This window comes from Rousettus aegyptiacus, unplaced genomic scaffold, assembly GCF_014176215.1.
Source record: "Rousettus aegyptiacus isolate mRouAeg1 unplaced genomic scaffold, mRouAeg1.p scaffold_m13_p_10, whole genome shotgun sequence".
Classification (NCBI taxonomy): Eukaryota; Metazoa; Chordata; class Mammalia; order Chiroptera; family Pteropodidae; genus Rousettus; species Rousettus aegyptiacus.
Genome location: NW_023416285.1, coordinates 68,976,845 through 68,983,625, shown reverse-complemented (window position 1 = coordinate 68,983,625; position 6,781 = coordinate 68,976,845). Strand labels below are relative to the sequence as shown.

General features: G+C 33.9%; 1 pseudogene; it reads right to left on the bottom strand.

The window, feature by feature from the left end:
* Positions 1-1,555: 1,555 nt before the first annotated feature.
* Positions 1,556-1,674, bottom strand: LOC118609184 (annotated as a pseudogene).
* Positions 1,675-6,781: the final 5,107 nt, after the last annotated feature.

Below are 6,781 nucleotides of genomic sequence, written 5' to 3'. Positions count from 1 at the left end.
CTTCTACTTGTTTCTATACCTGTATATTCTGGTGATACATCAGCACATTCTGATTATTGATCTAGTGATTATGTTGAATCCTTCAGAAGAATCCAATAATTCAGGATGTCCCTGAATTGTTCTTTATTTGGGCATTCTATATTCCATTCAGCCATTCTATCAGGTCAGCTGTCAGAGTGATGATACACATGGTAATGAGCATGTTGTTATATTTCTTGATCTGAAGCAATCTGTGTGAGATATTATATAAAAGCATCAAGGATTCTGCAAGCCCTTAGTAGTATTGTTCTTGTAAGTATTATGGGCAAAGAAGATAGATACTTGGAATCTGAATAATTTTGGTTTGAAAAATTACTGTCCTCTATTAAGGTAGAATGGTTCTGATGTAATCAACAAGGCTCCAAATGCTTGGTTTGAGAGTTCAGAATCAGTCCCTCTCTATAGTAAGTTTGACATTCAATAGTGGTAGTGGCTATATTAGCCTTCATGTGAAAGAGCCATGTTGTTGATCCTGCATATATTCCCAAACACCGCCACCATAACTATTCTCTTAATGTGTTAACTAAATGAACATTTCAGAGGTTGAAGACAAGCTGGCTAAGTCATTATCTTCACCTGGTCACTGAAAGCACCCTCTGAAATGCATGCTTTCTGAGAGACATTAACATGAGAAATAACGAACAATTCTTGTGGCCTCTGAATCTCATACTCCATGCTTCTAGTTTTTATATCTTCCTCCTTCTGGGCTTCTGACCAAGCACCCAGTCTATTTAATTGCCAACATTTGGTGCATCTAACTCACTCATCTCTTTTTTTAAGCAGAAACCACTGCTTCGTCTTTTATAAAGATTTTTCTTCTACACCTTTATTTAGGTATACTACTCAGTGGGACTATGATATGGCCGCAGTCCATTTTTCACCAGTGTACACATATCTTGTTTACTAATCTGAGAATTAGACCCACAACATTTTCTTGTCCACCAATTGGTCATCAAGAAAAAGCCCCTTGGCCCATGGGTGTGGGTTAGAGAGCGGTTTTATTGTATCAGCAATAGGTGTTACCAAATCTGAAACATCCTTTAGATCCCAACCCAAAATGCAATACTTCCCTTACACAATGTGTTATTACTGTATCTGACTTACTTTGTAAGTCAGTGGATCTAATGATGCCTACATCACTATGAGTAAGTTATGTTACCACCATCTTGTCCCACTGTCAGGTTTTTAATCTTTACTAGGGCATTGTACCAGGTCAAGAGCATTTTTTGTTTGTTTGTTTGTTTGTTTGTTTGTTTGTTTTTTAAACAGAGCATAGTTCTTGGTTATAGAAGGCATGGTTGTGCTATAAAACCCTAGAGATATGTGATGCAGCTATCACATTAGGGCTTAATAAAGACGTTACTCACGATTCTTATCCAACACAGATACATAAAATAACATTTTATTTGCTAAGCCATGTGACAAAAGAGACAAGATTTCACTAGAGCACGGACCTTCCACAATGCTCGTTTTCTTTGTTGTTTTTTTTTTTCTTCTTCTTTTTCTTTATTTTAAAGGCCTATAGCACTTGGTATTCCTAGGAGGTCTCCCATCTAAGTACTAACCAGGCCTGACCCTGTTTAGCTTCCAAGATCAGACAAGATCAGGAACATTCAGAGTGGCATGGCTGCAAGTTGTACTCTTTTGCTTTGGATCCTGCTTGAAACTAGTAGCCTTCTGCGTCGCCCAATAAATAAGAGATATTTCCAAATGCAGTATGTGTTTCCACTCTTACTGAGATCTTTGACTTTTTCATAGCAGTAGGAGATATGAGGCAGGGAGTGGGAATGGAGAGCGAGAACTTGTCTTTTGCCTTGGTGGGGGTGTCCCAGCATGTCTCAGATCACTGGGCCTCTAAAAACCTCACCAATGTCTCATGCATCTGAATCACAAACTGAATTTATTTCTTAAACTCTGGTTACATACATCTAGCTTCATAGAAAAAGAGATAAATGATCAAAATAGAGTGCTAAAAATACAAATATCTTTTAAGCATGAAAAAATTTTCAGCCTCATTTACAAGAATATAAATGCAAATTAAAATTACACTTTGTTACTATTTTTTTATTTTTCAAATTATCAAAGGAAAAGTGTGTGTTAGGAAGAATGAGAAACAAGCTGATTTACATGCTGCTCAGTATAAATGAGAAAAACACCTATGGCAGTCTATTTAGCAATATCTACCAAAATTTTGAATGTATATTCTCTTTGTCTTAGCAGTTTATTTCCTCAGAATTATTCTACAAATGATCTTGCATTTGAGCAAAATGACATATAAAATTATTAGATAATATTTTGATTAAAATTATTTAATCATTTATTTATAACTACCAGATTGACAAATGGTTTAACAATGGTCTGGGTAAATCGTGTCATTCAAAAGGTAGAGACTTTTAGAAAAAATGATATAAAATTTTAACTACTGATATAAAATGACATCCACAATGTATTTTTAAATGAAAAAATGTACTGAACAATATATGTGGCATGCCACTATTTTTGTTTGCCTCTATGTTTATGAAGAATCCCCAAAACAATGCTCAAGAGTCATTACTTTTCAAAGCGATTTCCTTGTGGGTGGGAAATTGAGTGCTTCTATGACAGAGATTTTGAACAACTTAATTTTTTACTGTATGTGTACTTGTTCCTTTTGAATTTTTATTATATACAAAACATTCATTTTTTAAAATTCAAAATAAATTGAGCTTAATTCATTTTAAATCTTCAGTCATAACCAATTCAAGGTTTTTTCTTTCCCTCTATTTCAGATCTGAGCAGAGGCTTGAGGACATGTAATGGAGATGAGATTTATTTATTCATTCTCTCTTTATCTTCTCTTACTTGCTGCTAGTTTCTGTAAAATTGAGATGGGGTTGGAAGGGTTAAATAACAATAATTAAAAGTCTTATGAGTTTTTGAAGAAATGGAGAAATTCATACACTGCTGTTTAAGTTTAAATTTGTCACAATAATGGGAGAACAATTTGTGTATAATCCATGAATTTTAATGAAATCTCTCAGTTTTTAATGGAGTTTAGACATAATTGACCTGCTACAGCCATTAAAGCTGTGGCTGTCTTAATACTCGACATGGGCAATTCCTTAATTCAGCTCCTTCGGGATGCCTTCATGACTCCTCAGAGTAGTACTAGGTATTGTAATAAATAAACTCTGGAATTTAAGTGGTGTAATAAAATATATCATTATTTCCACTTATCTAGTAATCTAATGGAGTTATCTTATTAAAAGTTTAGAAATAAGTGGGAGGGGTTTTTGTCTGCAGTTGTTTAAAAGTGGGCTGTCAAAGGCTCTACCCTCTTCAACATGTAATTTCTTAAGATTCCTTGGGTATTGCTGCACAGCCAGGAGAGAAAAAGAGAGTGTCTTGTAGTAGTAGATAGTTTTATGGGTCGGGCCTGGAAGTAAAATAGACCACTGCAACTCTATTTTGTGGACCTAAACTCAGTTAAATAGGCATATGTTTCTGTAAGCGAAGCAGAGAAATGTAGTCCGTAGCTAGTTAGCAAATTTCCATTGACAATTTGACACCATTGAAAGTCAATCATAAGATTTTTGGTCAGCTACTTTTCTTTGCTATATATCCCTCAGAAATTTCCAATATAGTTGCATCTTATAGCCGCTTATTGCTTAAGAGTAATATAGACTTTTTCTTGCAAGCTACCCAGGTTGCACATATTAAACATAACTAAAGCTTGGCTACTTTTTCTACTTTGCCCAAGGGAATCTTAAATCACTCCCAGTGGGACAGAGACACCAGCCTCTTTGTGAGTGTGTGTGTGTGTGTGTGTGTGTGTGTGTGTGTGTGTGTATTTCATATCTGTTCAAAATGGCCATAGTCTAGTCACATAATATACTCAGTCACTGGTTGGGCTAGACATAAAGCACATGGGCTCATCTGGAAAAATTAGGTCAACTCTGAAGGCATTAATAATTGAAGGCTGGCAGCTAAAATTACTCCTGAAAGTTAAATGGAAAGTTTCCTTTTGGAAGGCAATTTGAGCCAATACCTCCATGACTTCAGCTACAGATATGAGATTTTCATTATTTCAAATCCTTTTGAATTTTATGAGTTGTTCCCTTGGATTATCTTTCACTGAAAAAGAATGGCTGATTCTTTATCCAACCACCTCAGCACATTCCCATACCAACTGCATGAAAAGGGAAGGGAGGATATATCACAATATTTGCGCTAGAAAACTAACATTTCTGTTTTAGAAAACTCTCTTGATTCCCAGGTTCCTCACTATATAGGTTGAAAATGGCTGATGTGATTCTGATGTTGTTAATGGCTCAGGAAACTTATACATACAAAAGATGGGGATATGTAATAAATATCTTTTTGGTATTCTTGGAAACGAGAAAACTTAGGCCATTTTCTAGCAATTTAGGAATGAGACCAAAAAAAAAAAAAAAAAAAAAGAAAGAAAAAGTCAAATAAGAGAAACTATGAAAACACAATGGATTAATTCACTATATCTACCATTTAAATAACTGGAATTTTAAAAAGAATAAGTAAAACTAAGAGATGAAATAATAGATGAGAACTTATCCAAATAAATGAAGGACATAAATCTGCAGATGAACAGGAACCCCTGATGCCTAGCAAAATGAATTAAAGAATATATAGTGATTTTTAAAAATCTATCTCAAATAATATCTCAAAAAATCTTGCCTTTAGGTACCTTGATTTCCTCTCCTATAATGATCTAACTCTTCTCCCTATTTCAGGCATAATGTTCATATTTATAACACTAATATTTTATTGTATAATAACTGCACTTTCCTAATTATTTTATTTTCAAGAACTCTAGCTTATGGTCACAGTCTTTTATCTTTTCCATTACTACCACTTTATAACACATACTCCCATAATATACCTACAATACCTTGACCCTATGACGTTGATGGTCCCCAATGCCATCTCCAATTTCATAATTTCCTAGGAAGGTTCACAGGGCTCAAGATAAAGTTACACTTATTGACAAAATTCATTACAGCAAAAGGCTACTAAAAATCAGCATAAAGAAAGAACATTTGAAGGAAACCAAATGAAGCTTCTAAGAGTTTTTTTTTTTTTTTTAGTAGAGTCACACAAAATGCATTTAATTCCTCCAGCAGTAACTTGGGAAAACAAGTGCAAAAGATGTTTATCAGAGGTGCTCACTGACTACTCAGTACCTAAGGATTTAATTACAGACTAGTAATGTAGGTACCCTCTACTTAGCATATACCAAAATTTGGACCGAGAGAAGGAAAGTAGATGTTTAGCATACATCATATTGTTTATACACATAGTTTTGATACATAAGTCATTTTTATCAGTAAATGATCAAAACTCTACAAATCCAAGCTCCCAAGTCACAACCAACTGACAATTTTGTAAGTAGGACTTTCAAAGGATAGTAGATTTATGTCTGGTGTTTTAATTTTATTCTACATACAATTAAACTTTGTCATATTCATTACCCTGTCTTCATTACATCTTCATATATTCGTGAAGTCAGAGTCTGTGGTACATAATTATAATTCTTTTATGCACCCTAGGTCCTCTTCTTATTCTCTACTATGTGACACTGAGGGAACACATCATGATTAAATCCAAGTCTCTACTTCTATCTTCAACCATGTATGATAAGAAAAATTATACAACTCTTATACTGAAACCATTACCAATGCGCCTGCATCTACTGCCCAGAAATTCTAATTTTTTTTTTTTTAGTTTGTTATCAAACTGTGATCATTGAATCCCTAAGATCAGCACCACCTGGGAATTTATTATAAATGTAAAATTTTAGACCTCACTCCAGATGCACGAATTCAGTAAATTTGGAGGAAGGCCCAGGATCCATTCATTAACAAGCTCTTTGGGTAACTCGAATGCATAAAAAGTTTCAGATCTAGTGTTTCTCACCTTCATCTTCACAATCTCTTAGATATTTGTTTTACATGTTCATATCTTCAACACAAATTATAGATAACATGCCTCACCATTTTCCTTCTCAGTAAATGCCTGTGCCTTTTATTTTGCTGAAAAATTGAAGTAGTAAAAGAACTTTCTTAATCTCCCTTTTGCCTACACTTATTAAATGCGCCTGTATTAACTCCTATTATGGAAAATTTGTTATGGCCCATTCGTGCCCTGGATTTCATCCTCTCTGTGTAAGTATATAATTATCTTACTTTCTCTTCAATGTTATCAATTCCTTTTCCACTAAATCATTTCCATTAGCATGCAAATATGCCATATTGTCTCCAACAATAACAGCACCTTAACCTTGGTCTCTAACAACTTCTCTATTTCAGCGATCCACTTTACAGCAAAAGCACCTATAAAAAGAATATATCTCTAATATCTTTAATTACTGTCCTTCTATTCTCTCTAACCTACTCTAACTAGGCCTTCTCTCATTCCAGAGAGACAAATCTTGTTAAGTATTTCAATGTTCTCCACTTTACAAAGTATAGTGATAGATTTTTAGTCCTCATGTTATTACAAAATTTTAAAAGTTGATTCAAAGCCTTTTTATATTTTGTTTCTATTATCTAGAATATCTCTCAGATTCCCATATGACTCATTTTTATTTCATATTTCTGCTCCAATATGATTTAATTAATAAAGCCTAATAATAACAGCAAAGACCATAGATATTTATTTAAATGTCTATGAAACATGATTTTAAGTACTGTTTATACTAATACTATTCCAATTTTGGAGGTAGCGA